Source organism: Lycium barbarum, chromosome 12, assembly GCF_019175385.1.
Source record: "Lycium barbarum isolate Lr01 chromosome 12, ASM1917538v2, whole genome shotgun sequence".
In the NCBI taxonomy this organism is placed as follows: domain Eukaryota; kingdom Viridiplantae; phylum Streptophyta; class Magnoliopsida; order Solanales; family Solanaceae; genus Lycium; species Lycium barbarum.
The window spans coordinates 19,542,983-19,564,307 of record NC_083348.1 but is presented as its reverse complement, the minus strand read 5'-3'; positions in this window follow the sequence as shown (position 1 = coordinate 19,564,307).

The window sequence follows — 21,325 nt, the reverse complement described above, 5'->3', positions numbered from 1 at the left end:
CCATATCGAGTTGACGTAAGGTCGAGAACCCCCAATTCTATAATGGGAAAATGATAATCATCATACCTCACCTTGAAGGAACTAGTATCATAAGTTGGGTCTAGCAACTATGAACAACATTTAAGGATCGTATAAGGATTATTAGGTTCATGGAAGTATCATATCATGGGCTTTAGAATATTTAGGCTTAGACTCATCATCATCATTATCATGCTCGTAACGTATCTCTTATCTTATCTCATGTGAATCTCTTTATCAATAATGACTAATAGTTTTCGGGATGTGAGAAAGTCATGCAGAGATATGGAGAATCATGTCATAAGAATCATGCCTTAGAAAGAAGGGACTAGCCTCACATACCTTTTTTCTTAGCTAATCTATCGCTTGAACGTTCTCCTCCAATGTTCACGTTTTTACCTTTAAGAGAGTTTTGCACTAACATTAGATAATCAATAGCTTAAGCATACTTGATAAAAGCTAGAGAAAATTGGGTAGTTCCTTTGTTCGTACAACTTTCTCCATATCACATATCAACTCCCAAACGTCTATAATATCATTCACAACATCATAAGCAATAATCTTTACTCACCTACATTATCCATATTCTCCAATTTCACTTCACATCATCCATAACCATGGTCATAGTACACTATTAAATTCATCCTCTTATAATGTTTCTCCCATGTTCTTAATATAATTTATAACAAGATTGTATTCGTAATACATCAAGAGTCATGATTCATGTCAACTATTATTCAAGAATACCATTACTTTCACATTCGAGCTCTATATTTTATTTTCTTCCATAATCCAAGTCTTTCCACCCCTCAATAATCTCAATAATATGAAATAAACATAAGACTCACCTTAAGCACTTGGGAATAAGCCTTGAGTCACCCTACTCCATTAGAATGAAATCCTCCACTTGCATGCCAAAGAAATTCTTACTCTCCACAAACCCTAATAGGCTTCCTAGTACATGAATCTCTTAATCTTTGCTTTTGATCTTACTTTTTGGTATAGATTTGTTGGAGAAGTAGAGGGAGGGTTTTTGGACGATTCTAGAGAGATACAGGATCTGTTCTTTGGAGAAATAATGAAATAAAACATGGGAGCTTATATTTATAATCAGGGCTGGAAACTTCCAGATCCGCGGGTCGACGAGCAGGGTCAACGGCTCGTCGACATGATCCGTCGATTCACCACCTGAGATGTCTGATTGCAGAACCTCATCAACGGTGCCAGACGACGGCTCGTCAACGTGTCGACGGTCCGTCCTTTGGGCTGTCGATGCTGACTGGTTTCAGCAGTTTTCTGAACTGCTCCGATTTGCTCCGATTCGATTCGTTTCACTTCTAATTCCCTCATAATTTCAATAATACATACTTATACTCCTGTACATATACAAAGTAAAATATCCCGTGTCCAAATCTCTGGGGCGGGTTGCCGAACCGAAGGTACATACCACCAATAAGCCAAAGTCTCCTTACAATAAAACGGGAGGTGTAACAAAAGCATTCCTTTTCATTGTGCCCTTGTAGTTTGCATGATTTACAATAGTTTGGCATCTAGTCATACTTGATATCAATCTAGTTGGCAATGATATCACCAGGATCCAACCTTTTCATGCCAATATTTATTCTTTTAGGGAAGTCTTTTAGTAAATCAACCTCCATCTTTACCTTTGCATAACTAGGTCTAGACTTGTTCTTTATTGCCATATAAACATGTAAAGGTTTCACTACTGCTTCAGCCATCGTAAAAATAGACTCCTTAACAAAAAAACTAGGAGCTAATGAAAGAAAAGATATCCATGCAAGGGCAGTCAAGGTTTCATATTCAGGATGGAACCAAGGTTCCCATTTTTGTACTTTCATCAGATAAAAACCATCCTTAGCCTTCAAATAATATGCAGGTTTGTATATTACAAGTACATTACATGAATATAATCTTCCATAGATGATAATCTGAGGAGTAGATGTCTTTCATACAAGTATCCAATGGGGTATTCAAATTTGATCTCACATTGGAGAGGGATTAATTTATGTAGTTCTTTAAGTTTAGGCCATCCATATGAGAACTTACCTATCACTGCCTATTGGAGTTGCTCTTATATTATCATTGCATTCACTTCTGCTTCATCCCACAACACCATTAGTTCACCATGCATATACGTTAAAGGTTTTTCTTGAATAGGGTTTGGATTGGGTTTTATAATGGTTGCTTCAATCAAAGTGTTTACTATCTGAGAGATAGACGTTTTTTGTGGTGGTTCCTTCTGAGGCCGATGCTGGTCACCCCCAAGTAGGGGTAGCCATGCACTAGCCCCCGTAGCTATGGCGATGAGAACTAGGGTTTTGGGTTTGTATTTTAGGGTTTTCCTTGGGAGCTTTTTGTGGATACGCCAAGGTTCACCCTACCAATTTCCATATTCACACATTGATACGAGTGAATTTCGAGCTACTTTTACTCTTTTTTTTCTTGGTGATACTTGTTTTTGTAGTTATTTTCTAATTTATTCAAATTGGTAGCTGATCCACTTCTATTCTTTCATAGATGGTTTGTACACGAGCTACCATCGCGAGGGACGAGGTAGCCAAGCCCGCTACTCGAGCAGGCACCAGAGGACGAGCACAAACGAGAGGTCACGACTGAGTTTGAGGATGTAGAGCTGCATCGGCCAGTGGTGGGGCCCCTGAGGCTGGACAGAGACAAGCTTATTCAGTGTCTCTAGAGTGGCAGCCAAGGAGAGCACAGGTAGCCGAGGGAGGTAAGGGAGCAGACCAGTCCCACCCCGTTGCCATGTCTGATTAGGCATTCCAGGATATCATTGCCCGTGTCTTCTTCATCAGGATGGCAACCATGCCATGGGGGAGGGGCACTACTCCAGGTAGTTCCAGACTCAAGTGGGGGTACTAACTCCCGAGCAGGGCCAAACTATGGGGATACATCCTGCTGTTGCTATGGCCTCGCGTTTAGGTGGTCTTCGAGTCCCTGAAGGTACTCCCAGACCCGTGATAGTCTAGCCTTTGACCTTTGAGGATCAGGACCTTGTTGGGAGGTTCCTGAAGATGGAGTCGCCCAAGTTCTTTGACTTGCGTAGTGAGGATGCATACGAGTTTATTATGGAGATGCATGAGAGGCTCTATAAGATGCGTATTGTAGAGTCTCATCGGGTATATACCATTTCAGTTTTGCGGCGATGCGAAGACTTGGTGAAGGACTTTTATTGAGAGCATACCCATTAGTGCACCGCCACTTACTTGGACCCAGTGCCACCAAGCTTTCTTGGAGAAGTACGTGTCACGTACTTTCAGGGATGAGTGTAGAGATGAGTTCCTTCATTTGCGACAGTAAGGTATGACCATGTCAGGGTATGAGGCCAGATTTCTATTTTTGGCTAGGTATGCTACTTAGTTGATTCCCACGGAGGAGGAGAGGGTTTGTAGGTTTGTGGGTGGACTTGTGTATCTAGTCTATGTTGCTTGTCTTTAGTTGGTGTCTTTGGGATCTTCTTTCCAGGCGGCTATTGATCATGTTGTGAGTTTTGAGTCTACCATGACTCGATCTTTTAGAGAGTCTAGTGAGAAGAGGTTGCGTCATCATGGTGTTCATAGTAGTTCTAGCTACAGGAGTGGGGGGCAGTCATCCAGGCTTTATCATTCAGCCCCTAGCCGCCCTGTTCAGTTAGCATTATAGGCTTTGTTAGTTGGCCCTTCTAAACCCAGTGGTTATAGTGCTAGATAATCCCATGGTAGTTCTTACTCTCGTCCAGCAGACTGTGGTCCCTCTAGTTCATAGGTTTCCTTACATCGGCCTCCAAGTCCCAGATCTTGCTATGTTTATGGTGACTCTAGCCACTTTATAAGAGTTTGTCCCAGATTCGAACAGAGTGGGATCCATCAGGGTTCTTGATTCCAGACTCCGAGGACTCCGGCACCATCTAGTGGCCGGGGTGGTTTTTCAGCCAGAGGCAGTGCTCAGTCAGGCTGCGGTGGATCTCATCAGTGTAGGGGTAGACACCAGTCAGGCAGAGGCAGTTCTCAGGCTTCTAGAGGAGGGGCATAGTCAGGCAAGAGTGACCGTGGTGGTGGTCTTTGCTATTCCTTTTGAGTAGGCCCGAGGCTGAGGCCTCCAATGTTGTGATCTCAGGTACTATTTCAGTTCGTCATCGACTTGCTTGGTCTTGTTTGATCCGGGGTATACATTCTCATATGTATATACCTATCATTCTGTTGGTTGGGATTTTACTAGTGACCGTCTTGATGTGCCGGTTCATATATCTACTCCGGTTGGAGACTCAGTTGTTTTCTATCAATTCTTTCAGTCATGCTTAGTTACTTTTATGGGGGCATGATACTTAGGTAGATTTGATGATATTGGATATGGTAGACTTTGATATTATCTTGGGTATGACTGGGTTGTCATCGTATCATGCGATCTTTCACTGTCACGCCATGACAGTCACATTAGCTATGCCTGGGATTCCTATATTAGAGTGGAGGGGTACTACGAGCCCCGCTCTGAAAAAGATCATTGTTACACCCCATACTTTTATAGGTTGAGCTTTGTCGTGAGTTAATCGATGTAGATTGAGGAAGGGAAATTTTCGTTGAGGTCATAAGAGAATACACGATCATCCTGTGTATATAAGATTTTATGATCATGTTTGGTAAGTGTTGAGAAGGTTGGACGTCAAATGAATCAGAAAGAATAAGTTTCGTCGAAAGTCGGCAAGTTTGAGAATGTTATAACCCGTACTTTTGGGGTAAGACTAGGGGTGCTTAACTAGCTAAGAAGGTCAATTCTTGAGGTATTTTAGTCGTACGATAGTCGTGTGTTAAGTTTTGAAGTCAAGTGAGTTGTAGAATAAAAGTCGACAAAAGTCACAAGTTATGTTCATAAGTTTACTTAAATTTGGGTCAGATGTCACTGAGCTTTTCTTCCAATCTACTTGGAGTTACAGGGTGATCTACCCATCAAATTGAAGGTCTATGAGTCTAGTTTCCAATTCATTAAACCGTTAGTCAATACAGCATCGGAGTTGAGAGATATACGCATTTTCGCGAGACTACGCAGGCAGCCAGTTTGGGGCCCACTTGAGGCGGTAGCCGACCTTTGCTTCTTTAAAACGTGTTGTAGACTTCATTTTTGCAGTATTTCTTCAACAAAATTCGACCTAAACCTCTCCAAACCATTTACAAACATATCTCCAAGGTTCCTAAGACAAATCAAAGGCAAACAATCCAATCTTTCATCAAAGTGTTGGAAACCCCCAAGAACAACAAGACTATGATGTTGTTATGCTATTAAGGGTTTTTGTGAACTGAACCACGGTTGGATTCTGAGACACAACTGTTACTTAAGGTAGGAATAAAATTTTATTGGTTGTGATTAATCCTAATTCCATGTGGGTGAAGTCATTTGAGGAAAAGCACCACAAGATACCAATGAAATTGCCTAAATCATGGCTAGTTTTTTATTGGACTGTTTTGAGTATATAATAATGGTTTCTAATGGCTGGAAATTATGGAATATAACATGAATATGTCGTGGTTATTATTTTCAATATTATTCATTCGTTAGTTAAATGAAATGGAGAAGAAAACATATAGAAACCACGAATAGGAAATAAGGATTGAAGGGTAAATGTATAGAATGGTTTGGAATGTATTTTGGAGATGTTTTGAGGTGGAAATGACATGTTAAATATGAGTATAATGATATGAAGGTTGTATACTGATTTATGAAAAAAAAGAATTGAACTCAAATTATGTTTCGTTATTCGTAGATCGAGGTTACCTCTCGATACGATTGTTAAAGTAATTGGAAAGCTTATATTGGGTTGTGTTGTTGTTGTTAGGCTGTTTGCTTGTTATTTTTGGATGGTATAAGGCTGGAATCTTTGATGAATGAATTCATTATCATGTTATAAGTAATGTTGAGTTAAGGTAAGATATCCATAAGGGGTGATATGGGTTCCAATCCGAGCTTGTCGCTCGTCGTGAGATGTTGATGACTTCTTGTTGATATATTGTTCCTTGTTGTTGATGTTGTATTTGTTGTGTTTCTCTAGTTGTTGTTGTTGATACGTGGAGTTGGAGGAAGTGAATGTTACTGGGGAGATGCTGCCCAAATTTATATAGACAAGTTACTAACGTAGAAATTCGACTAAGTCTCTTTACGGTGTTCATCATGGACCTTAGTGTATTAATGTCGATTGAATTGTGTTGTGGACTACTTTTGAAAGAATTTAGGAGTTGAGGATATTGAGATATGTTAAGGGTATCCCTTTCTTTCTTTTTGGCATGACCCATAAGATTTGAATGCAACAAGAGAACGAACGATATCCATAATGACTTCATTGTTAGAAATGCTAGGGATCTTATGTTATTGATCTCCTTATGATATTATTGATCTTTTCTTATGGTTATTGATCTAATCCTTTTGTCATTGATCCTTCAAGGTAAGATATGTGGATGATGTTAGCTCCATAAGTGGTAATCGGAGGTATACAAACCTTATATCACTCCGATAGAGTCGCAATGTTTCCTTGTACTCTCATTCATGCATTATATATATGTATCTATTTTATGACACTGAGCTGCACTGTAGTCGGCTGGGTACGACACCTATTGTGCACACCACTGCAGTTGGGTACGGATAACACCGAGCTTGTCATGGCCGGATACGGATAACACCGAGCCTATATTATATGGCCGGGTGCGGTATTATGATATATATGATTTTTGAAAGAAATTATGCATATCATACGCCCTCAGAGGCACTTTTAGATGTACAGAGTTATGGAGACATATTTAGATGTACATATTGACTGTCATGTCTCATACTTCTTTCACGTCCCTTATGTATATGTTGTTTTTCATGTCTTACATACTCGGTACATTATTCGTACTGACTCCCCTATTGCCTGGGGGACTGCGTTTCATGCCCGCAGGTCTTGAGATACAAGTTGGTGATCTGTCCAGTAGGATATCAGCTCAGCGGCTAGTGTTGTTGCACTACACTTGTTTCGGAGTCGCCGTGAATCAGCATGATTACATATATATACATATGCATGGGTATGGCGGGCCTTGTCCCGACCAAGTTATGTCATGTATTCCGGTAGAAGCTTGTAGACAGTTATGTACAGGCAGATGATGTTCAGTCATGTTGTTACACAGTTGAGTATGACAGCCTTGTTGGCTAGTACAATATGTTTAGTATGTTTATGTAGTTGAGTCCTTGCAGGCTATTTTATTTCAAACCTGATTATCCTATGTGTCTATAGAGTATAACATGGCGGCCCTATCGGGTCACCTATGTTTATGTTTACGTTTATGTTTTAGATATATGTTAGATGGTACTTAACTAGTACGGTCAGGTTCCCGTCATGGCCCTCCAGTTGGGTTGTGACAAAAGTGGTATTAGAGTATTTCTGTCCTAGTGTTGTCTACTAGCGGTGTTTAGTAGATTCTTGTTGATTGGTGTGTTGCGTGCCACACTTATAAACGGGAGGCTGCAGAACATTCAGGGTGGTGAGCTTCTTTTCCTATTTTAGATCGTGCGATAGAGCCAAGTTGTAGGATATGAGGTTCTTAATCCTAACCCTGATTGTTTTGTAGTTAGGAGATGGCTTCTACGGGAAAAACGATTGATGGTTCGGGGGCTCCTAAGGTGAGTTATTCATATGATATGGATCCATCTGAGAACGTGCCCTCCATTGAGACAGATCCATCTGAAGTTGTGTCTTCTAGGGAGACAGACCTATTGGAGGTTCAGGAAGGATCCACAGGTAAAGTGTAAAATTCAAATAACCCAAGCTTGATGTTATCTGCGGAACAAGGTTCAAATGAAAATTATGGTAAGTCGGGAAAAATTAGTATAGTTGGTATGTTGGTAGAAGGTATGGGTGTCATAGAACAGCCTATCGAAGGACAACAAGAGAGAGAACGTCCCCAGCTACTATTGGATTGATTTGTACCAAATTAGAGTTCCAGAATAGGACCAAGGTAAGGATTTCGATCGTTTAAATTTTAGGATTTGGGTAATAAAATAAGAAAATGAAGCTTTCTGCTTAATTGAATGTTAAGAGTACTACAGGTAAGTATAAAATGTTTGTGTTGGCATCAGCGATGAAATGCAGAATCTATTCGTGATAATTTTGGAGAGGAAGTAAGGGAATATGTACATAAGTGATGGTTTACGAGCATATAAGCCTCTGTGTTAAAGGATTGGTTGGAGTTTTGTGAACTAATGTTCAGATGTGATATATGAGAAGAGCTTTACTGCGTCATATTTTTTTTATGTTAACAAGCCCTGTATGGTTGAGTTGTATGTTATTATCACTTCTACATTTGGCCTTCTGAGGTATTAGACGCATTTTATGGGTTGTGTGCAGGTTTGGGATAGTAATGATTATAGAGGAAACTCTGCCGAAATTTCTCGAAACTTAAGGATAAACTATTGAGTAAGTGTGCGCACTACAGGTGAGATTGTTATGACAAATAAAAGGAGCAAGTAGTTAAAGATGAAGTGGGAACTAGTTTTTGTATAGACTTTAGCAGATGACCCTAGGTCGGGGAGAGTGAATAGTGAGGTAGTGTGACAAATGAAGGAGAATAGGCTACAAGGGTGCAAAGAGGAAGTAATATGCTACTTCTAACTAGAAATTTGAGAAAGAGGTGAATGCTTATATAATGAGGAAGTCAAAGAGACAAGTCGCTCCGAAAGAAGTTTATACATTATGAAAAAGTTTACTGATCCTTATGTACTTTCGTAAGACTGAGATATGAGACGAACTTGATACGTAGATATATATATATAGTTCGGATATAGGTTGGCAAGTCATAGCTTGGCCCATGATTGTGGATAAAAGCATATCTGTTTGTACAGACCAGCCCTACGGACCCTTAGCAACGCCACAGGGCAATAGACTGAGAAAAGGGTTTCATGGAATTTAGAATTTACTAAGTATGGTTACATGAAAAGGGGTCATTACTATCGATATGAAAGGAAGGATAAGTAAGGAAAAAAAAAAGATACAATAATATTATAGTTGGAAGCAAGATAAGAAGAAACAACAAGGTAAAGGGGATGACAAAAAGCGAGTATCAAATATACGAAACGTATGTGACTAAAAGAAAGGAAACATGTTATGAACAAAAGAAGAGAGGTTTGAAGAAAAAGGTGAATAACAAAGCATCTACCCGTTATAACGACTTCCATAGGTAGAGTATGAAGGAAATGCACCCCTTCTGAGTACTTCGGTGTTAAGGAAGAATTTTAGTGGATACTTTAAGATGATTGAGATTTGAAGGAACCGCAAAGATATGTGATGAGTGATCATTTCAATCCAGTCATGAGACGATAAAATTATTGAGTACCTCATTTCTCCATATATTAGTTATGGACAACTCTAAACCTATTCTAAGCTCCTTCGATGATTCCGCCAGACTTCTAAGAGATCCCCAAAAGGACTACACTTCTCCACATTAATGGAACACCGGAATAGCAGAGAAGTATACGTCTACGGTATTACCAGTTGATTGAGGGAAATTCCAAAATGATCCAACCCTGAGTTTTAAAACAATTTGTTGCCAAAGGTATGTTTAAGGTATTCATGGTTGTGCCTAAGGTTATCTTACTGTGGATTGTGTTATTTAAGTAGAAGAAGACGGAGTACAACATGGAAATGAACGAGATATTGTTCTACAATTCGTTGGACTATTTTAATATTTGTAGAGGCGGTTATTAATGGAAATCGTAGTTAAGGACGCAAGTAAGCTGCTCCTAATGTTACGATGCCTTGAGAGCAGATCACTAAAGGGAATAAATAAGTAGAAAACCAAATACGAGTACGAAAGCTAAGACGACATGGTTACGAAATATGATGGGAAGGAATTATCGGATAATTATGGGATGTTTCGGATAAGATGACTTATTCGTGAAATGATTTATATGTTGCAAGCCCTCGAAATCTGAAATCGTAGCGAGAAATATTATGATCAGAGGAATCTACTATATAGTTTAGTAGCCGTTAGAGTGCAGATGATAATGCAGAGACTAACCCCAGATATCATAAAACAACGTTAATGTATTGAGATATGAGAATGAAATGTCAGAAGGTACAGATTGGAGGACGAAACCGAGACGTGAAAATCCCTAAATGGCAACAAGATAGAACTAGTTATGAGACATAGTTAAGTGATGGATATGAGGTATTAATATCGGCGCAATAATGGACATTGTGCATAGAGTTATTTATACAGTGAATGTTGATCCGATATGGTAAGAAGGTACATCTATAAGTGCTTGCTAACTATACGACAAGAGACTCACGTGAATAATTTAGTAAATAATTAGAAGGACGATGACTACATAAGAAAGGATAAACGGTGAAGAGCGCCCATAATAACCCAGCGTGGAAAATGATCGACAATTTAAGATATCAAGCAGAGTAAAGGTAAGCAAATAGCTACCGATTCATCCTTTACGTTATTGAGTAAATACTCAAAGGACATCAAGCAAACATCAGCGAAAAATAGTTAATGCATTAAGATTACGGCAAAGCCCAGTAGGCGACAAATCGTGGACCCAAGTTTTAAAATATTATGAGCTATAAATGATACATGATGAGGGGGAACATGTGACCAAGCGTGACTTATGAGAACTTTGGGAGAATATGATTTGTGCGAGAGATGAAGAGACAGACATTAAATGACCAGTTCAGAAGGATCGAAAGTCATGAGGACAGGAATATGACATGAATATGAGGACAAGAATATGACCTATGCCCAGTCAAAAGAGAATGAGAAGTATTCAAAACTAAGTAAAGGTTTAGGCAAGACAAGAGAGTAAAGACAACAACGTTGAATCATTAGTAAGAAAGACACAATTTTAGACTATATTGCATTAGGATTGTCATACAGAGATGTCAACATAATTGTTCATAAATGTCACGACCCAACCCCGTGGGCCGTGACTAGTGCCCTAGCTGGACACCCATACACACTTACTTACCAAATCGATATATCAAGGACTTATCCGTATTCAGCATACATTAAGTTATACAGATATTGAAATCATATGTCGTCTTAAGCGGTCATATATAGCGAAATATCACACAGAAGCCAGCAACGCTGGCGGAAAACACATCGCCCGAATATATATACATCCATACACACACATATGGGCCGTTTCGGCCATCACAGCAAACGGAACCGCTTAACACACAAATCACAGACATGACCACACAATGATGACCCATGACCCACATATATGTCTACAGGCCTCTACAAACCACAACAGAAACATATGACGGGACAGGGCCCCGCCGTACCCCAAATAGTCATACATATACAGAAATATGTACAACAAAGATATGTACCAAAAATATGGGCTGCGGATCAAAGGGAGCGCTCCAAAGTAGCAGAATAGGTATCCTACACTGGCGGGTCACCAGAACGAACGTCTGCACCTGCGGGCATGAAATGCAGCCCTAGAAGAAAGGGGGTCAGTACGAAATAGGTACTGAGTATGTAAAGCATGAAATACACTATCCAAAATCATAACGGAAATACCAAGTACGGAAAATGAGTATAAAAATCAATATACCAAGAAGCTCGTTTTAAGACACAAATAATGCAAATATAAGAGTCATGCATAGGGCTCAGGAACGTGGTCGCCACTCCGACGCTGGCGCCACAACACATCATACTCCAGAAGGTTTCAAATCTCCGTACAATCCCGAACATATCGTATCATCATAACATATCACAACATCAGAACACATCATGTGCCATAACACATCATAACGCCGTATATAAGCGGTACCCGCCCTATGGCGAGGGTCTCGGGAACCGTAACACATCATACTGCCGAATATAACATAGTGCGCACGATGACAAAACCAGCCCAGGACCCGGCGAACGATATCATAGTAGTATGCACGAGCAGAGTAGTGAGAAACCACATGCACATAAATCAAGACTCATTGGATATATATATTTACCGACCCCTGAAGGCTCAGAAACAAGTTTCGGGTCGATCCGACCTAGTATGAGAAAGTTACGAACGTTTGAAGTACAGAACGTTCTATAAGCGTTTCAGAAGCCATTTTTGGAAAATCAAAGCCATAATCATGTCAAAAATCTTTTGGATATTGTTATGGATCAAATCAAATAGAACTTTTGGAGTCTTATGTACGTATCGAAACATATCAAAGGCTCGATGGAGCAATCGAATTTGTTAACATTTGGAAGGTCAAAACTATAGTCATATCATTCGTTTCTCAAATGCTATTCGGAAACATATTGGCCAAACTTCGGACATCATAGATACACGTCATCGGACATCATGGATACATATCAAAACCATACGGAACTGCTTATGGGAAATCAAGAACGTTAGCCATCCTAGTGGCTCTAAGAATAAGAATCTTTCCGAAACCATACATATACATCATATACTTATTTCATAAGGATCATGCCAAAGAAGAAAAGGTTAAGCCTTACATACCTCGCTCGCCTCCTAAGCTAATCGCAACTCAAGTCTCGGGCTCCCCACGATCTACAATAACGTTATTAATTACCAAACATTAGCTACAAGTACTTGGAAATTCAATTCTAACTAGTACTTGTCTACAGAAATTTCGGCAGCATCTCCCCTAAAAATACAACACCCCCGAGAATTTAACTCGACCAAATTTATCAACAACCATACCAACAATCATTTCTACAATACCAACAATCAATTTGGAACATATTCTTACATTAGTAATCCGCACAACATTCAAAACAATCCAACTAAACTCTATTCCACCCGAAACTCTACAAATGCAACAAAAGTCACAACAACACATTTCCTTCTTTCAAATTCATAAAATACAACAACAATTCACACATTAGCAACTTCATTCTCACAATTACATAGAATCATATTAAAGTCACATTAATTTCCTACAACACCCTACAACCAATTTCCATGCCAACTTGAACCATTAGTCTTTCATTGGCATCATAGAGTCCACAACAACACAACTAACATATTAAATAAAATTAATTCACCTCTCCTCCACCATTCAACAACCACACGACCACCATTCAACACACACACCCACACGGCCACACACAACACACATTATTTCCATGATTTTCATTCAATTCTACTTACTACTATATATATAAACCTTCCATAACATATAAAAGAATATGAATTCTTACCTTTTTCCTCAACTTTTCACTTGACTAGAATTTTTGGACTTGCCACTAAGCGTAGTTTTCTTGCTTCAATAATTATACCACGTTAAAGTGGGTCTTTGAATTAGTAAGAATACTAGGAAAATATATTTTTTTGAATCAAGATGAATTGCTTCAATTTTTTTCTCTTCTTTTTCCTCTTGGTCGAACCCTTTCTCTCCTTGCTCTCAACTTTCTTTTTTCTTGAATGTTCTTGGATAAATGATGAATAATAGTGGCCCTTTCCCATTTTTATTTACTTAATTAGCCTTTACATGGGCCTTGGCCCATGTCCCCCTTTGGCCGACCACTTTGGGCTTGTTTTCCCTTTTTTTTTTTGTTTTTTCCAAGACCAATTATTTGTGACTAATTCTTGTAATTCATGAAACTATTTTCCAAATTTCTAATTTTGCCCTTAGCCTTCCTCAATATTTCTGCATCAATATTTTCATGAACAACTTATGTATTAAATAAAATCAAAATATTGCCTTATCTCTTACTAGTCGCAATTATTTCGATTTATCCAAATGTGCAAAATACGGGATATAACATCCTCCCCCCCTTTAGAACATTCGTCCTCGAATGTTAAACTAGTCCTATAGGGTCCTGCAAACATTTCGGGGTGGGGTTTCTTTTTATGGACAACACATATAATTCGTTTACCAATCAATATAACCAATTAAGGAATTTAGATTACCTGTAGGCATAGGAAATAAGTGGGGATACTTCTTATTCATTTCGTCCTCCGCTTCCCAGGTCATTTCCTCTCGGTTATTTTTCCGCCACAAGATCTTAACAGAAGGCACATCTTTGGTACGCAGGCTCCTCACCTGACGATCCAGGATGGCTACCGGCTGTTCTTCGTAGGACAGCTTCTCTGTTACCTGGATATCTTCTATGGGAAATATTTTGGAAGGATCACTAATACATTTGCGGAGCATTAATACATGAAATACCGGATGTACTGCTTCCAGATCGGATGGTAAGTTTAATTCGTAGGCGACCTTGCCTATCTTCCGAACAATCTGATAAGGCCAGACGTATCTCGGACTGAGCTTTCCTTTTCTGCCGAATCTCATTACCCCTTTCATTGGTGACACTTTCAGAAATACCCAGTCACCAATATGGAACTCCAAGTGTCGACGTCGATTATCTGCATATGATTTCTGTCGACTCTGGGCTGCTAATAACCGTTCCCGAATGAGTTTCACCTTATCGACTGCTTGCTGGATCATATCTGGACCTATTAGCTTAGTTTCACCCACATTGAACCAACCAATCGTAGATCTGCATTTTCTATCATATAAGGCTTCATACGGCGCCATCTGGATGCTGGAATGATAACTATTATTATAAGCGAATTCACTAAGCGGCAAATGATAATCCTAGCTACCTCTGAAATCAATAACACAGGCTCGTAGCATATCTTCCAGCGTCTGAATAGTACGCTCGGCCTGTCCGTCAGACTGAGGATGGAATGCGGTGCTAAGACTCACCTGAGTCCCCAATCCTTCCTGAAATGACCTCCAGAAATTAGCTGTAAACTGAGCACCTCTGTCGGATATAATAGATATAGGAACTCCGTGAAGCCTTACTATCTCTTTAATATACAACCGTGCATAATCCTCAACCGAATAGGTGGTCCTGACCAGAAGAAAATGGGCTGATTTTGTCAGCCTATCAACAATAACCCATATAGAATCATACCTTCATGGAGTGCGCGGTAAACCTGTAATGAAATCCATATTAATTATTTCCCATTTCCATGCTGGAATTTCCATTTCCTGTAATAATCAACCAGGTTTCTGATGCTCGATCTTAACTTGTTGGCAATTTGGGCACTGAGCAACAAACTCTGCAATGTCTCTTTTCATACCATCCCACCAATATAAACATCTGAGATCATGGTACATTTTTGTGGATCCAGGATGAACAGAATACCGAGCATAATGTGCCTCTCCTATAATCTGTCGCCGCAGTCCCGCAATGTCAGGTACACATAACCTGCCTTTATATAATAATACTCCGTCAGATGTGATCTCGAACGGAGTCTTCTCCTTATCAAAGGCTGCATCTCTGTACTGTACCATAATAGGATCCTCGTACTGACGTCGTTTTACTTCTTCTGTAATAGATGATTCAGCAACTTCTCAAACAGAAACCCCAATAATTCCAGAATCGGCCAAATGGACTCCAAGACTGGCTAGTTGATGAATTTCACGAACTAATTCTTTCCTTTCTGGCTGTACGTCGATCAAACTGCCCATAGACTTGCGGCTAAGTGCATCTGCTACAACATTGGCTTTCCCAGGATGATATAACATGTCAACGTCATAATCTTTAAATAACTCGAGCCATCTTCTTTGCCGCAAATTCAACTCCTTTTGCTTAAAATGTACTGAAGGCTTTTGTGATCCGTATAAATATCAATATGAACCCCATATAAGTAATGTCGCCATATCTTCAAAGCATGAATTACCGCGGTTAGTTCCAGATCATGAGTAGGATAATTTCTCTCGTGCGGTCTGAGCTGCCGGGAGGCATAGGCTATAACTCGACCATGCTGCATTAATACACAACCTATCCCAATACCGGAAGCATTACAATAAATGACATACCCGTCTGACCCCTCGGGAAGAGTTAGAACTGGAGCCGTAATCAATTTTTCTTTCAGCAACTGGAAGCTGTGCTCGCAAGCATCAGTCCACTGAAATTTTGCTGCCTTCTGAGTTAGTTTCGTTAATGGTGCTGCAATCGAAGCAAAATTCTCCACAAACCTCCTGTAGTACCCTGCTAATCCCAGAAAACTACGTACCTCAGTCGGTGTCGTAGGCCTAGGACAATTATTTACAGCTTCGATCTTCTGTGTATCAACCCGAATACCATCAGCTCCGACGATATGCCCCAAGAATGCCACTGAAGTCAACCAGAATTCACATTTGGAGAACTTAGCATATAATTTCTGTTGCCGGAGTGTGCCAAGTACTGTCCTCAGATGATATGAATGCTCCTCTGCTGATCGCGAATAAACCAGAATGTCATCAATAAATACAATCACGAACATGTCTAGAAACGGCCTGAATACCCAATTTATCAAATCCATAAACACTACTGGGGCATTGGTCAGCCCAAAAAACATTACCCTGAACTCATAATGCTCGTATCGGGTCCTGAAAGAAGTCTTTGGAATATCTGCCTCTCGTACCCGCACCTGATGATAACCCGAGCGCAAATCTATCTTTGAAAAATATTTAGCACCCTGCAACTGGTCAAATAAATCATCAATCCGGGGAAGGGGATATTTATTCTTTATAGTCACCTTATTCAGCTATCTGTAATCAATTCACATCCGCAGCGACCCATCTTTCTTCCTTACAAACAATACCGGTGCTCCCCAAGGTGACGTACTGGGTCTGATGAAGCCTTTTTCTAATAAATCTTTCAGCTTCTCTTTCAATTCCTTCAATTCTGCAGGTGCAATTCTGTAAGGAGGAATAGATATAAGCTGAGTATATGGAAGAACATCTATCATGAACTCTATCTCCCGTTCAGTTGGAAGACCTGGAAGCTCGTCCGGAAACACATCTGGAAATTCATTGACAACCGGGACTGACTGGAGAGTAGGTGTTTCTGCTTTAACATCATGCACGCGAACCAACTGATAAATATACCCTTTCTGAATCATCTTCCTGGCCTTGTGGTATGAAATAAACTTACCCCTCGGCGATGTTGTACTTCCTGCCCATTCTATAACTGGTTCCCCTGGAAATTGAAAACGAACTACCTTTTTCTGACAGTCAACGTTAGCATAACAAGAGGCTAACCAATCCATGCCCATAATAACATCGAACTCTGTCATATCTAATTCTACCAAATCGGCCTTGGTACAACGGCCACATATAATTACTGAACAATCCTTATATACCTGCCTCGCTATAATAAAATCCCCGACCGGTGTAGTTTCCTCGAACTGTTCTATCGGTTCAGGTGTTATCCCAATTTTACTAGCGACAAGGGGAGAAATATATGATAAAGTAGAACCTAGGTCGATCAATGCATATACATCTCGGGAGAAGACCAATAATGTACCTGTAACTACATTCGGCGACGCCTCCTGATCGTGTCGGCTGGCCAAGCCATATAGGCGGTTCGAGGGACCGCTAGTATCAGAAACTCCGCCACAACCTTATCGCGGTCTGCAGGTGTTGGCATACCCCGCCCCATAGGGCGCATAGCAACAGAAGTGGAGGATGAACCCGCAGCTGATCCCGTCGGCTGAGCTACACCACCGGAACCACCCGTCAACGGACAATCTCTCATAATATGGCTCTGGCAGCCATAAGAAAAACAGGCACCCGTATCTCGATAACACTCTCCTGGGTGAGAACTCCCACAATAAGAACATCGAGGCATAGGTGGCCTCACCTGGCTGGAACCTCTGCTCACCTGCGAACCTGAAGCCCTAGAGCTCTGGCCCGCTCCTGAGTGCCCCGCACCATCAAATCGTCTGCCTGTAGACTGTGGATGTGTACTCCGGCCTGACTGAGAAGGATATCTGCTATACTACTGCTGAGGCTGCACGCCTCGAAACTCCCCAGAATAACCAGCCGACCTAGCCCTCTTGGGCTGCCTCCTGTCACGGTCTCTATCGGGTTGACGCCCTCTATGCCGGTCCTCCATTCCTTGCGCATATGCCTGTAACCGGGCAATGCCCATACCTGTCTGTGATGCCATCGCCATACAGCTATCAACCAAGTAATGATCCAAACCCATGACGTACCGGTGCATCCTGTCGGCAATATCAGCTACAATGGTGGGTGCATATCTGGCCAGAGAATCAAACTCTAAGCTGTACTCTCGGACACTCCTGCCTCTCTATCTCAGCTGTAAAAATCTATTAACTCTCGTTCGCTGCAGCTCTGGAGGCAAAAAGTGGCTGAGAAAGGCTGCTGTAAACTCGTCCCACACGGCTGGAGGAGCATCCTCGCCTCTAGACAGTTCCCAGGACTCATACCAATTAATCGCTACATCCCGTTGTCTATGTGAAGCCAGCTCGACAGACTCAGTCTCAGAAGACCTGACTAGTCTCAGCGTACGCTGCATCTGTCGAATAAAATCTGGGGGATCCTCCTCGGGCTTAGACCCGTAGAACTCTGGGGGATTACAGGTCAAGAAATCACGAACCCTCAAACTGTCATGTCTGTCGACATCATCACCCCCTAGCCCGCGTCTGCGAGCCTATCCTGCTACTAATCTCGTCAATAGTTGTACCGCATCTCTCATCGCCCTGTCCTCCGCCCCTGGCTGAGGAGCTGGAGGCTCGGGCGCTTGGGCCTCCGAAGCTAATGGTGGAGCCTCCCCCTGATCCATGGTGGCAGCGGCTGCTGCTCCAGGCTCCTCTAATGGTGGGGGTGTAGCAGAACCCGCTGACTGAGGTGCAATATCGGGCATAGTCTGAGCACGAGCCCGAGTAACTCTCTGTATCTGACTGGTCTCTCCTGCAACTGCTTTGCCCTTCTGGGCCGCCGTCGCCTTCTTCGGAGGCATCCCTGTAAACATAGCAATCGTTCAGAAAGAAATCATCCTAGTAGTACAGCTCTATCGCACGACCTAAGATCGAAAGAAAGGCAACACCCTAAATGTCCTGTAGCCTCCTGTTTATAGATGTGGTGCACAACACACCGATAAACAAGACTCTACTAGACACGGCTTGTAGACATTCCGAGGACAAACCGCTCTGATACCACTTTTGTCACGACCCAACCCCGTGGGTCGTGACTAGTGCCCTAGCTGGACACCCATACACACTCACTTACAAAATCAATATATCAAAGACTTATCCGTATTCAGCATACATTAAGTTATGCAAATATTGAAATCAGATGTCGTCTTAAGCGGTCATATATAGCGAAATATCACACAGAAGCCGGCAAGGGTGGCGGAAAACACAGCGCCCGAATATATATACATCCATACACACACATATGGCCCGTTTCGGCCATCACAGCAAACGGGACCGCTTAAGACACAAATCATAGAAAAGACTACACAATGATGACCCACGACCCATATATATGTCTACAGGCCTCTACAAACCACAACAGAAATATATGACGGGACAGGGCCCCGCCGTACCCCAAATAGTCATATATATACAGAAACATATACAACAAAGATATGTACCAAAAATATGGGCTGCGGATCAAAGGGAGCGCTCCAAAGTAGCAGAATAGGTATCCTACACTGGCGGGTCACCAGAATGAACGTCTGCACCTGCGGGCATGAAACGCAGCCCCCGAAGAAACGGGGTCAATACGAAATAGGTACTGAGTATGTAAAGCATGAAATACACTATCCAAAATCATAACGGAAATACCAAGTACGGAAAATGAGTATAAAAATAAATATACCAAGAAGCTCGTTTTAAGACACAAATAATGCAAATATAAGAGTCATGCATAGGGCTCAGGAACGTGGTCGCCACTCCGACGCTGGCGCCACAACACATCATACTGTAGAACGTTTCAAATCTCCGTACAATCCCGAACATACCGTATCACCATAACACATCATAACGCCGTATATAAGCGGTACCCGCCCTATGGCGAGGGTCTCGGGAACCGTAACACATCATACTGCTGAATATAACATAGTGCGCACGATGACAAAACCAGCCCGGGACCCGGCGAACGATATCATAGTAGTATGCACGAGCAGAGTAGTGAGAAACCACATGCACATAAATCAAGACTCAATGGATATATATACTTACCGACCCCTGAAGGCTCAGAAACAAGTTTCGGGTCGATCCGACCTAGTATGAGAAAGTTACGAACGTTTGAAGTACAGAACATTCTATAAGCGTTTCAGAAGCCATTTTTGGAAAATCAAAGCCATAATCATGTCAAAAATCTTTTGGATATTGTTATGGATCAAATCAAATAGAACTTTTGGAGTCTTATGTACGTATCGAAACATATCAAAGGCTCGATGGAGCAATCGAATTTGTTAACATTTGGAACGTCAAAACTATAGTCATATCATTCGTTTCTCAAATGCTATTCGGAAACATATTGGCCAAACTTCGGACATCATAGATACACGTCATCGGACATCATGGATACATATCAAAACCATACGAAACTGCTTATGGGAAATCAAGAACGTTAGCCATCCTAGTGGCTCTAAGAATAAGAATCTTTCCGAAACCATACATATACATCATATACTTATTTCATAAGGATCATGCCAAAGAAGAAAAGGTTAAGCCTTACATACCTCGCTCGCCTCCTAAGCTAATCGCAACTCAAGTCTCGGGCTCCCCACGATCTACAATAACGTTATTAATTACCAAACATTAGCTACAAGTACTTGGAAATTCAATTCTAACTAGTACTTGTCTACAGAAATTTCGGCAGCATCTCCCCTAAAAATACAACACCCCCGAGAATTTAACTCGGCCAAATTTATCAACAACCATACCAACAATCATTTCTACAATACCAACAATCAATTTGGAACATATTCTTACATTAGTAATCCGCACAACATTCAAAACAATCCAACTAAACTCTATTCCACCCGAAAATCTACAAATGCAACAAAAGTCACAACAACACATTTCCTTCTTTCAAATTCATAAACTACAACAACAATTCACACACTAGCAACTTCATTCTCACAATTACATAGAATCATATTAAAGTCACATTAATTTCCTACAACACCCTACAACCAATTTCCATGCCAACTTGAACCATTAGTCTTTCATTGGCATCATAGAGTCCACAACAACACAACTAACATATTAAATAAAATTAATTCACCTCTCCTCCACCATTCAACAACCACACGACCACCATTCAACACACACACCCACACGGCCACACACAACACACATTATTTCCATGATTTTCATTCAATTCTACTTACTACTATATATATAAACCTTCCATAACATATAAAAGAATATGAATTCTTACCTTTTTCCTCAACTTTTCACTTGACTAGAATTTTTGGACTTGCCACCAAGCGTAGTTTTCTTGCTTCAATAATTATACCACGTTAAAGTGGGTCTTTGAATTAGT